Source organism: Bactrocera oleae, chromosome 5, assembly GCF_042242935.1.
Source record: "Bactrocera oleae isolate idBacOlea1 chromosome 5, idBacOlea1, whole genome shotgun sequence".
NCBI classification, from domain to species: Eukaryota; Metazoa; Arthropoda; class Insecta; order Diptera; family Tephritidae; genus Bactrocera; species Bactrocera oleae.
The window spans coordinates 27,672,939-27,687,154 of NC_091539.1; the positions used below are offsets into that span (position 1 = coordinate 27,672,939).

Sequence of the window (14,216 nt, forward strand, 5' to 3'; positions counted from 1 at the left end):
CACATACAAGTACTTGTTTCCGATTGTTCAGTTTGTATGGGAGCTATATGCTATAGTGGTCCGATATCAGTCGTTCCGACAAAAGAGCAGCTTCTTTGTGAGAAAAGGACAGGTGCAAAATTTGAGATCGACAGCTTAAAAACTGAGGGACTAGTTTGTATATATACAGACAGACGGACATGGCCAGTTTCCTTCTGGGTGTTACAAACTTCGTGGCAAACTTAATATACCCTGTTCAGGGTATAAAAAGGGTTTACTTGAACAGCAAAAAAATATTCAAAAACAAGCAAAAACGTTAACTTCGGTTGCACTGAAGCTATAATACCCTTCACAAATACAAAGGCTCCTTAAAAGAACGTGATCCCGATCGTTCAATTTGTATGGCAGCTATATAATATAGTGATCCGGTCTTGACAATTTCTTTTTACTTTTTTTTTTTTTTATTTAACGAAGAAGAACACATTGTTGCCTTAAAAATTAACTTGTGCCTAATTTCGTGAGGATACCCTGTCAAAAAAAAAGTCTTCCATGCAAGCACTTTATTCCGATCGTTCAGTTAATATGGCAGCTATATGCTAAAGTCATCCGATCTGTACAATTTCTTCGGATAATGCATTATTTCCTTAAATAATAACCCATGCCAAATTTCGTGAAGATACCTCGTCGTTTAGTTTGTATGACAGCTATATACTATTATCATCTGATCTAAACAATTTCTTCGGAGTTTACATTGTTGCCTTAGAAAATAACTTATGCCAAATATCGTGAAGATATTAAGCCAAATAGAGAAGTTTTCTATACAAGTACTTGTTTCCGATTGTTCAGTTTGTATCCTATATGCTATAGTGGTCCTATATCAGTCGTTCCGACAAATAAGCAGCTTCTTAGTGAGAAAAGGACAGGTGCGAAATTTCAAATCGATAGCTTAAAAACTGAGGGACTAGTTTGTATATATACACACATACGGACATGGCTAAATCAACTCAGCTCATCATGCTACTCATTTATTTATATATTTTATAGGGTCTCCGACGTTTCCTTCTAGGCGCTACAAACTTCGTGTCAAACTTAATATACCCTATTCCGGGTATAAAAAATATGAAATCAAGTTTTTCAAACACGTTTATGAAGCAACAAAGCGAGAATGCCCCAATTGGAAGCAAATATATTTGTCGATAAAACATTTACTTTGTGGTAAAAGCGAAAATTCTTTTCGTATCGATTTCGATTCCGGAATGAACGATTGGACCCAATGTTTAATATTAATTTCAATAAAGAAAGCTGTGTATTTGCAATACAGTACAAAACTTTTCGTAAAATGAACACTAGAACTACGAAAATTTACCATATACCTATTTCAAATAGGTCTTTCTCTCTCTGAAAATTAGCGTAAGAAAAAAATAATCTATACATAAATTTTATAAAAATCATGACATTGTCGTAAAATATTAAATAGAAATAAAGATGAAATGGTATAAATAAATGATGCACCCGGTCATTTTGACCGGTTCGTAGTTCTAGTGTTAATTCACGTGTTAAGCATTAACGACCTTTGTTTTCAGATACACTGTATGGCATGTACATACATAACGAATATACTGTAACTGCCCATGATACACGGAAAGTGGCGATTGCCATACCTAGATATGCATGAGTATATGTGCAAATGAATATGTATATGCACACACAGGTATATACTATTATCATTAAATTGCCATTGTATGCTGTTAAATAAAATAAAAGTAAAGTTGTTGCTTTAGACCCCTTGCAATATTCATGAATGAGTCATTGTACCTAATAGCCAGCAGAGTACTTGCTTATTCACTAACCATTGCCGCTGTGCATTTTAAATACTTATTTCCACATATTGACAAACAGTTGCAACACATGCATACGTACTAAACATTTTTGTATAGAAGCAAACATTTTGTCTTTGCATTTATGTTGTTTTTGTATTCCCGTTGTGCCAAATGTAAACTCCAACAGGCTGATCGACAACATTTTAACGAAATTTTCGCATTTCGTTTTGTCGCATTGACGTAATTTTTCTCACACTATTTATCCACTGTTTAAATAGGCATATGTATATACACGTTCTCCATTCTTGCTTATTCATACGAGTAAACATGGACATATGTACATATAAACTTTTTCACATTTCTTCACAAGCCAATTTTTATTGGCTTAGCTCCAGTTTTAATACTTAAATGTTTACTTGGCCTAGCTAAGTAAAATAATTTAAAACTTCACACTCTTGGCCGCATATTGGCACTAATGACCCGTTTATACTGAGCATGCACAAGTAGAGCTCAGAGCAAGGCCGAGCTCAATATCAGGCTCATTTGCCTGGAATCGCTGGTAACTGCAAAGCCGATGCCTGGTCGACGACCCACTCCTGTGCGACTGCGAGATCCTTTTCGCCAAGAGTGGATCGCAGGACCACAACGCACCGGAGTTTGAAGCTGTCCTTCTTAGGGTCGACCTTTAACCTAACCTAACCTAAGACAGAGAAAGCGGCCAATAAATCGAAAGAATTTCTGAAGTAGGCAGACATTTTTTCGCAACAAATTTGACATTCATTGTCTGCGCTATTGGATGCGCGTTGCTAAACTTGATTTTCTTTTGATGACCTCAATGTGACTTCCGACATTCAATTCGCTCGTAAAATCAGAAGTCAATTATAAAAGAATTTTATAAATCAAGGTCCTTTCCGTCACAATATTTTATTCGAAATGGTCGCTAAAGAAAGTATAATAAATTAAGTATATACCTTTACAATTTTTGAAGAAAAATTTGAATTTAGCTACTTAACAACCTATGGCGACAACAGCTATTAAAATTAGATATACCAGTTCAGAGAAGTAAACAATTAATTATATTGAATATTGTTTTGTGAATTTCTTTAGTTAAGGGCTCCAAAATGGGAACATCGGGTGAAGTTGTTTTCCTACATCAATTCAGTTAATTTTTTTGTCAGTATCTAAAGATGGGTGGAAGTCATAAATACGAGTACGAGAGTTTATTTCCGAATATCGTTTTCCTATTTATTACTTGATGTATTCATGTTCATAGTTAACTTTCTATGAGTTCATTTAAGTTTTAAGTTAAGCTTATTCACGTTTCATTGCATTTAATTCCTGCGAATAAAAAAAATAAAAGTATAGTTCAACTACAAGAAACCACAACAAGTCTGCAAATTACCAATTAACTGCACAACTTGTTCGGGTTCCGAAGGAAGTTTTCTGCATGCCACGCGAACAGTACTGTATATTTATTTTACGGTTATGTACTTTTCCTGGTTATTATAGATGCATTAACTATTATCTATATATAGTAAAACCTTTTTAACTAACTTTTCATTTACTTATAATTTCAGGTAAGCAATCTTGTCCAAACCCCAACATTCTACTACAACAATCGTCATTTGGCAGGTGATAGATCACAAAAGTACTAGCCGGTCATTGAAGACTAAGATTTGTAGGTATATGTGTATAGCTATTTATTAATAAGCAACTTTTAATATGTATGTACAAATTCGCTGTATGTTTAAAAGTTTCTTAAACAAAAAATTTGGACGAAAACGATTATATTCGTATGTTTTCAGCGGATTTTTGTCACCAGTATAAATGAAAAGCTATTCAAAAACACGTCGCTAAAACTACTAGATGAAGAATAATATTGCCGTATTACCAATACTTATTTTTTTTATTAAAGATGTAGATCGGAAAGTTTATTAAATACGATTTTAAACAACGTGAAATTAATTGATTAATCTTGATTTTGTCTAACCAATTAGTAAAAATTTATTAATTTTTCGAAAATCAGAGTAAAAATGAAATGTATGAAATAAATAAACTAAATAATGATTCATATTAATAATACATGTGTGGTGTTGTTTTTTTTTTCTCGTAATCGTACATAAAAGTACCAACATAGTCAAAGGATCCAAAAGCATAGTAACAACTTGCTAGAACAACAGAATCACATGTCTACGCGATCGAGGGCATTTAAAGTATTTTAACAACTTTATCAATCTTTTTATACATTTATGGTATTGAAAATATTCGGATAGAAAGTTAAAAAAACAAAAAGCAACAAAACAAGTAAGAAAGGGCTAAGTTCGGGCATTAGCGAAAATTTTATACTCTCGCAAAAAAACTGCATACTCTCTAAATCCATTTTAGCTAGCACACTGTGCCTAGTTTGATCCAACTTAAAAGATGGAATAGCTTATATCTCCATTATGTTAAAAGCGAAACAAATCATAAATAAAAAATATATATGTATGTTTTTGTTAAAAATTTAACCAAAAAATTATTGTTATATTAATATGAGTAAAATGCAAACCAAACACGAAACACTGCACATAACCATGCAAGATTTAAACGGCAACGATAAACTTTTCAGTGGTGGAAACCCATATCTCGGGACCTTTTCTGTTTTAAACAAATTCAATGGTAATTTTATTCTTGTGTTACTGTGCGAAAATGGGCGAAATTCGACTACAACCACGAATACTTCTCATATAACACAACAAATAATCCATATTATTATTTCACTTTCCAGTATACAAATCAGCTTATGACCAAAAATTGTCCAAATTGTACAAAACCTATTGAAGCCTACCTAAGGTACCTAGGCCGAATACCATCGAAAATATTGGTCAATACTATGTATACGAATTACCCCCACTCTCATATACTACATATAATACAATGATTTTCGTCTTTTTAACGAGCCTTATGACGAATGTGTCGTTCAGTGTGTGACTTATGTGTTTATAAAATTACTTGAAAATATGTTCTCAAGTTTACCTGAGCAATGTTCAAATTAATGAAATCAGCCGCTCTATTTCTCTGCCACCATTATACAATATCCGACTTTTCACCTAACTTTAAACCGTACAGGTTGGTCCAAATGAATGATATTTTAATGAAACTAAATTGACAAGTTTCCTTGAATATTATATGGCTTACCACTGAACATGAATGAAATTGGTCTAGGCCTTGGTCTAAATCTCATATCCCTAATATAAAGAATTTCGATCCTCTGGTTGACGCTTTGCACATTAGCTCAATATATTAAATTTAGCCTCTTCGAATGAGTATTCTCGTTTAAGGATGATTTTAATATAATTTTTAAAATACATGAATAAAACTAAGTGAGTATATGACCTTAAACATAAGTTAATAAGATGTCAAATTTGATTAATTTCACGATTCTGTCGAATAATGATTGTTGAATTCTTTCGCAACATTTTTAATTTTTGATCCTTGCAAGTTGCAAGAATGCGAAATGTTCGGTTCCACCCGACCGCAGACCTTCCTTACGTGTTTATTAAAATATTTATAAATTTTTCTTGTACGTAATCTCTGTAGTCATGTTTTGCTTTTGCTTGGACTAAACCGGTCAGTGTATGAACTTTGACCTGCTAGCTGCTAGCTTGGTGGCAGTTTTAACCTTGAAATTAACAAATAAAAAATTACCATATAACACTACACATAACTCGTCGTCGATAGTAAATTAACAGCAGTCATTATTATTATTATTATTTTCTGTTTGTTAGTTTACGGACTACAACATCGCTACACACCCGTCTCTACGTACATTAACGCAGTGTTGGATATTCATAATGATTGTTGTAATTAGTCAGCAACGTAGAACAGGCTCTTAAGCGCAGTAAGAGTTAGACGATTACTCAAGTCATATCGGCTTTGCAAAGATCAGATGTTTTAATTAACATGAATATATTTTTGCCATTGTGTAACTTTTATACATACTCAAGGGAACTCGAGTTAATGGCGTTAACGTTGTTGGTATATACCATATTTATGTATTAGCGGGATACAAATTTAAATATGTTAAGTTCTACATATTTTTTAATTGAAAGTGGGGAAATAAAAAATCTGAATAATCGGTTGTATGAGAGATGTCTGATGTAGTTGTCTGATCTGACCGATTCCGACAAGATAAACTTTGCCTTAAAAATCGCTGGCTCGAAACCGGTTTCAGACCTATAATCTCTTAGGCAAAGTTGTTCAGAAGAATCCGTATAACATTTCCCGCATATGTGATTTTATAGAAAAACAAGTAAGGATGGCCTAAGTTCCGGGTGTAACCGAACATTTTATACTTTTGCAACTTTCAACGATCAAAGCCGCCTAAATACCTTCAGGTGTTAGTAATATTAAAAAATTTAACGAATCCTCTCAACTTCATTGTTCGACGAAATCGTTAATGGATTGCAAACAAATTTGGTAACTTATTTTGAAGGTTATAGACTCCCTTAGTTTTATTTCTATATTTTACTTCCAGTCAGCGAAAAATATACTAAAATTATCCTCAAATGAAATATATGTGATATAAACTTAACCGAAAAGCCCAAATTTAATATATTGAGTTGATGTGAAAAGAGTCAACCAAAGGATCGGAATTCATTATATTAGGAATATGAGGTTTAGACCAAGACCAATTTCATTTATATTGGGCGCAAACCATACATAATTTTATAACTTTTAAGAAAACGTGTCCACTTAATTTCTTTAAAATATCACCCATTTTGACCAACATAAACGGCTTAAAGTCAGGTGGAAAGTCGGAAGTCATTATATATATTGGGGACAGAGAAATGGAAGGCCTGATTGCATTAATTTTCGATATTGATCAGTTATAAATATAAATATATTAATATGGAGTAAAGTCAGCCGGATGTTCGAAAATCGTGATATTAGTTATATGGGGCTAAGGCAAGTTTTCTACCGATTTGATCCATTTTAGGCACAAAGATACACTGTTATTAGAAAAATTCACTCTCTCAATTTTATTAAAATAACTTACATTGGCCATTAGATGTGGTATAAAGTCAACTGGAAGTTTTAAAGTCTTTATATTAGGTATATGGGGTTTAAGGGAAGTATTTACTCGATTCCACCCATTTTAGACACAAGGGTATATTATTATCTAAGAAACATTTTCCAAGAATTTTAATAATATACCTCTCAGATTGATCAATATTCTCAGCAAAAAGTCGCACTGGGGTCGCAAATTTAGCGTGTATGTTCTTGAAAAGTATTAGTCCGATTTCAACAATTTTGGGACATAAGATGAGGGCACTATTTGTGCAAAGTTTTACATACATACATTTATTGGAATTTTATTAGGCGTGGTTTTCGTCTGATTTTGTCTATTTTCACACTGTAATATAGGAATGTTAGGATAATATTACATACCAAATTTGGTTGAGTAGGAAATCTCCAATTTTGACCCCGTCTCCTAAAAATCCCTAAATAATAAAACTATTTAAGGGTGGGACCATGCCCTTTTTTTAATTTTAACCCACAGGTGCCTCTTGCTACTGCAATCCCCTGTACCAAATAACAGTTTTATATCTTAATTTTGTGCTTACTTAGCGCATTTTATAGGTTTTCGATTAAAGACGTTTTGTGGGTGTGGCAGTGATTCGATTACGCCCATCTGAAATACGAACCCTCCTTGAGTACCAAGGAACATTTGCACAAAGTCCTAAAGATATCTCAATTTTTACTCAAGTTACAGCGTGCACAAACAGATGGATGGACGGACAGACACTCGTTTCAACTAGTCTCGTCATTTATAGCTATTATATATGTTGCAAGAGTATAAAAATCGACCCGCTCTAGTATATACATATGTATATCGTTTCTCATATTTATCAGAAAAGAGTTCATATGTATCAAGAATCTTATATTGAAAGATTTGTTTAACATATACACTAAGTATTGATGAAATGTAATTTTGTATCTACTTATTTAACGAGTTATTATTATGATTTACTGCCGGAACATGAATTATTTATTTTCTTTGTATGCGAGTTTTGCAAATTTTTTTAACTCTCATAACATTCGACATTATACGAGTAATTTCAGATAAGTATTTTTTCTTGCCAGAGGCATTAAATATCGCTAATACAATACTTAAGTAACTGATTTATTTCGTAAGAAATAAATTATGAAATACATATGCAATCAGAAATCTATATTGAATGTATTTAAAACTGACTTTCTTCCTTATATATCGTAAAATTATGTAAACACCAATCCAACTAGTTGTAATAATACGTACGGATATAAATTGAATTGCACTTATTTGTTTTTTCAAGCAGTAAGTAACTTAAACAATTTCAGCGAGTTGGCTATCTAATCTACAGCCTTCATTGAATTCCAGCCGCTCCAAGTGCCTTGTTAATTGTTTTATTCGAACGTTGTTTTATATGTGCAAAAATGCTGAAGTTCTGGAACACTGCGATAATATTGTGACCTGTTGCTTCAAAAATATTATATTTTTTTATGATAAAAAAAATTGTAAAAAGGTTGGAATTTTTAAAAAATATACATATTATATATATACTTAGAACAAAAATAAATAAAGTAAAAATTAATTTTTAAGTTTTAATTATTTATTTTCTATGAGGATTTATATGAACCATGAAAAACAAAATTTTTTTGTTATGCACTGTATTGTGTTAAAAAATAGTTTTAAACAAGATATACTTTCAATAACAATAATTTTAATAATTAAACACATATTGAAAAAAATACGCAAATTCGTCCAGATGCTGTTGTTGTATAAACAGCATTTTAACTTTACATAAATATACTAAACGAGTCTCATATAATATTCCGGTTTATCATAACTTACATAGATGTAGCTTACATTCTTATCTAGGTTATAAATATAATTATAGAAAATGCGTGATTCAGAATTGTTGTTTTTACACTCTCGCAACATGTTGCTACAGAGTATAATAGTTTTGTTCACCTAACGGTTGTTTGTATCACCTAAAACTAATCGAGTTAGATATAGGGTTTTATATATATAAATGATCAGGATGATGGGTGACTGTCTATCCGTCCGTCTGTAACTTGAGTAAAAAATTTTTTAGCACCTCTATCTACAGTGTAAAAATGTGGGTGAAATCAAGGGACAACCCCGCCCACTCCCCATGTAACGGTACTGTTAAAAACAACTAAAAGCGCGATAAGACAAGCACTACACACGCCGGAGACATTAAATTTTATTTCTGGGATGGTATGAGATGCCTTTATACGAACGCCATTTTAAATTCCATCTAATTCTTTCATTCTCTACTTTGTGTGAATAATGCGTTTGAAGTATGCCATCTTGTGACCAAAAATTGTCTAAATCGAACCAAAACTGTTCGGACGTCTAGGTACTGAATATGTGAACCCCAGTGCCTATAGTCGGCTTTTTACCGAAAATATCGGTCAAAGTTTAAGAAGTATAATTGAAATTCATATTATAAAATAAATAAATGAAACTCTCGATAATAGTATGTTTTTGTGTCAAAAATTGGTTGAATCCGATCAATAATTCCTTTAATTTGAAATTTTGCTTACACCTGAAGTAATTTTCCGGGCTTTTATCCTTCGATGATGCGAGGTTATAAAATGTTCGGTTACAACCGAACTAAGAACTTCCTTACTTGTTTCATCTATTTATTCGTAATAATTACTTGTTTGCCACTCTAGATAATGACACTCTTCCATTGGCATTCTATTTATTTTGCGTCGCAAAAACACTGATTATTATATCCTGACGCATTTTTACATACATATATCTTTATTATATTTAGAGTAGTATCTATGTATCGAAGCACTGCTAGATTGTGACAAAATAATCCCGAATGGCGATATAAAACATATTTTTGCTCTTTAGGGAAATTTGTATTTACTAACGTGGCGCATCCAATGGCTTAACTGATTAAATGTTCGTCATATAGTAATTAGTTTATATGTATGTATGTGTGTTTACTCTGCTACGTAAAAATTTATACACAATATTGTTATAAATGTTTAGGTAATATACAATAGTTTTGAATAGTAAGTTACATATTTGAATGCTCTTTGCCAACTTTTCACTTCCGCATACACACTAAACTCAATAATAAGCCTTATTTTAACGCCTCGTTACTTGAATTCATTTTGTAATATATTTTAATAATTTCAGTTGCGAGTGATTATGTCTTGCTTTACATAATCTAGTGCGCTTGTTATCTTCTAAAATAATTATTTTTAACACTCGTTTTTATATTGGAACTTTTTGAATTGTAATTTATGTAAAATATGAAATTCCAACTATTAAACAAGAAAGGAAAAAACTTAACTTCGACTGAATCGAAGCTAGAATACTTTTCACAGATGCATTTCTTATAGTATAAATGGTATAAAAAGATCTTTATCTTGAATCGGTCAGTTTGTATGACAGCTATATGCTATGATAGTTCGATCTGAACAATATGTTGAGAGATTGTAGCGTTGTCTTGGTTAATAATCTATGTAAAATTTCGTGAAGATATCGTGTCAAAAACAGAGGTTTCCAAGCATGGTCTTGATTTGGTATGGCACCTATATCCTATGGTGATCCGTTGTCGGTTCCCACAAATGAGCAGTTTGGAGAGTAAAGGACGTTTGTAAAATTTCAGATCAATGCCTCAAAAACTAGTTCCCGTATATACAGGCAGACGGACATGGCTAAATCGACTCAGCTCGTCTTGCTTCTCATTTATGTATATATATACATATATATGCAGGTTGGTTGAAAAGTTTCTGCGCTTAAAATGTAAAAATACAGTTATTGGAACGAAATAATTTATTTTTATTCAATATAATCTCTCTTAACTTTAATACACTTATTCCAATGATCCTCCTATAATTTTATGCCATCCCTATAATGAATTTCCAGAAGCTCTGCAAAATCCCGTCTATGGCTGTAATAGCTACTTCATTCGACGAAAAACGTTTTCCGCGAAGGAATACTTTTAGGTAGTCGCAGGGAGCCAAATCTGGTGAATACGGTGGATGCTCAAGCAATTCGTACTTTAATTCGTTGAATTTTGTCATTTTTAAAACACCTTTATAAGCAGGTGCATTGTCTTGATGAAAAATGATTTTTTCTGCTGCAAACCAGGTCTTTTCTCACGAATTTTTCATCCAGCTGATCCAAAAGGTTACAATAATATTCTGAGTTGATTGTTTTAACTTTCTTCAGATAATCAATCAACAAAATTCCTTTTGCATCCCAAAAAACTATTTCTATATTTCCCCTTGTAAAATATGAAGTACTCGTTTGTCTGAGATTATAGCATTAGCGATTTCACGCTTAGTCAAACTTGAATCTTCACTAACAATATTATGAATTGGCTCAATAATTTCTGGTGTGGTTGCGGTTTTTGTTCGCGTGGATCGTCTTCAAGCCTAGATGACCACGTTTAAATTCACCAGCCCAAAATTTGCGTTTTGAAGGTAAGGACTCCTTATACACGCCTAATAATTGTTCATTTCTGCTTTAAACCTTTCCAAGCAAAGAGTTTTATCACTGCGCGGTATTCAATTTGTTCCATATTAAAAAAAGACTCTTACACGTCAACTTCAAATGACTTGTAAATACAGAATTAATTGACACAATGCTTTTAACATTGCATGTGTTCTCATGATAGATGTTCCAGCTTGAGAAAAAATAATTTTGAGCTATAGTAGTGCTAGTGCTCTTGATGAGAGCAGAAACTTCCATCTGGGTTTTAAAAACTTCGTGGCAAACTGAATATACCCTGTCTAGAGTATAATAAAACGGCAAGTTGTAAGAAAAGCACCGATTTGCATTTTAAATAGCTGCTATGCGAAATTTTCATACTTGCCTCATTTCAAATAGATATCTATGTACATTCGTAAGCAAATATGTAGGATTATTATTTTTTTTCCTAACTAGCACAATATACCTATTGATACTAACTTTCTGGTAATGAACATGTAACATGATTCACCAGTTATAACCAAAAACAACAAAATTTTACTTATCAGGGTCACATTTGTATGTATGAATTTCTCAAATACTCGATTCGTATATGTTAACGTGTCTCAGATAGGCAATGGCCTAATTAACGGTATTATATTAGAACCCAATTGTAAACTCTTACGAGTATATTTGTTGCATTAACTTATTAGTTCAATTCATTTTTACATTTATTTTCAATTTTCCAGGCAATTAATTTTGTCTGCTCATGCACATGGTATTTTTGATTTTATCACTAAAATGAAAATGGCCTTATGTCTTATCGTCAATTTGTCGAAGGAATTAAATGTATGTATATATACATGTGTCCGTTATTATTTTTTCCGTTTATTTAAATGTTTAAAAACCCAAGAAATTTAATTAAGCCACGGTCTAAATTGCAAATAAAGAACTTGTATACGTTGGATCCTTTTTTAGGGAAAAACTTAGTGGCGTTTGCAAAAAATAATCAACTATAAACGTTCTTATGTTTGATCGTCGCAGCACGGCAAGCAAAAACGGCTTTAAGAGTATCATATGATTAAATTTGATTACAAATCGGCTTACGTGAGTGACACAAGTTCGACAAGACATATCGATCGACTAAGGCAGAGACCAAACTGTCACAGCCCAGCTTGATTCGTAATACCCCAACGTATAACTCATACTATCTGTAAACATGTGTACGGTGGAAAGAAAAAAAATAATGGTATTGGTTTTCAATATGATCCTTTAGTGCCGTTTCACATTGGGATGCAAAAGAGTCTGATGTTTTTCAAATTTTCTTTTGGTGTCGCTCTGGGCATTCACACGGTCAAATAGAGTCCAGCAACTCGAGTCTAGTTTTTCTGCATTCCTTTTCACAAAATGTTCGTAAATATTTGTGCGGTTCGCCTGCGCAACACCGCGCAACACTGCGTGCTGCGTATTTCATTTGTATGTTGAGATGATGGTCACACATTTTGCTTGCAATGAATTACCATGAATATGGTAGAACAATATGCATAATACAAGTACCTACCCGCTAAATAGTTTCAAAAAAATACTAAAGACGGGAATTCCCTAATCCACAAGAATGTATTGAATATCCGCTACTAATATTTTCAAGGCCAAATTTATAATAGGAATTTCCTAATCTTTAAGTATTAAAAACTCATAATTTCTTTACTCCGTATTAAAAATTCATAATTTCTATACTCCATAATCTATATCTTAATTTTCTCCTTATTTACAATTTGTCATAATATTTCTATTATTCTATGCATACGTATTTGCATATTACATACAAAAATAGATAACAGAACTCAAATTTGCGATCGAATTCATTTGAAACCGAGCGCTCTTGCAACCATTCAAAGGACTTGAAAGTGAAAAGGAATGCTGAAAAGGGTAGCAGCGAGCTGTTACGAACAAGAACACAAAGCGTGCCACCCGAACACGAGTGGCACGGTCCCTTCGTCTTTCCTCGTCGTCCCCTCGCCCACAATAAACTGGTATGAGACTCTTTTGAATCCCTGTGTGAAACGGCACTTAGTATTCTAATCATCCCTTAATTGTTATTGGCTCAATGGATAAAAAATGTCAGTATTGTAATGCTTTTAAATGGAAAGATGAAACTGCTGGAATGTGCTGCAGCACTGATAAAGTTTCACTTCTATTACTTGGTGAACCAGAAGAACCTTTAAAAACTTTATTGTTTAGTGTCACAGATGAGTCAAAACGATTTCTAAGTAAAATAAGGAAGTATAATTCTTGCTTTAAAATGACATCTTTTGGATTTGATAAAGTGATAAGAATGCCTGGATTTTCACCAACCTTTACTGTACAAGGACAAATATATCATCAAATTGGATCACTATTTCCAGGAAATAATGATCAGCATAAATTTTTGGAGGTGTATTTTATGGGTGATGAACAAAATGAAGTAAATCGTCGTTGCCAATATATAGATGGAGTAGAAAGAGATATATTATTAAAAATTCAACGAATGTTACACAGTCACAATGATTTGGTGAAGATTTTTAAAAGTGCGATATACAACTGGCCTTCAGATAATTGCAAAGTTGTCATTCATGCTGATCGAACTCCACGTGGTGAACATGAGAGGCGTTATAACGCACCGATGGTCAATGAAGTTGCTGTTTTGGTTACTGGTGACCCGTGCTCACTTCGAGACATAGTGTTACGAGCACATGATAATGCGTTTAAGCGCGTAGCTGATACTCATAAATTTTATGACGCTTTGCAGTATCCATTAATTTTTAGTAAAGGTGAATCAAAATATCATTTCAATATTTCAGTCATCTATCCGACAACGAACGAGCCAATTCCAAATAAAAAAGTCAAATACTTATTTGATGGATTCGATGCGAGCGAAGCCGAGGGAGCTA

The 14,216-nt window shown here is 32.8% G+C and overlaps 1 protein-coding gene and 1 long non-coding RNA gene across 5 annotated transcripts in view; both read left to right on the forward strand.

Moving 5' to 3' along the window:
* The window catches only part of LOC118683574 (uncharacterized), a 34,548-nt gene extending 30,677 nt beyond the window's left edge, over positions 1–3,871 (forward strand). The window contains exon 3 of the long non-coding RNA XR_004979411.2: positions 3,377–3,871. This is a non-coding gene — a long non-coding RNA (uncharacterized lncRNA). The remainder of the gene's footprint in view (positions 1–3,376) is intronic.
* Positions 1–14,216, forward strand: part of Smr (nuclear receptor corepressor smrter) — a 204,476-nt gene that overhangs the window by 73,349 nt on the left and 116,911 nt on the right. The window lies entirely within an intron of this gene.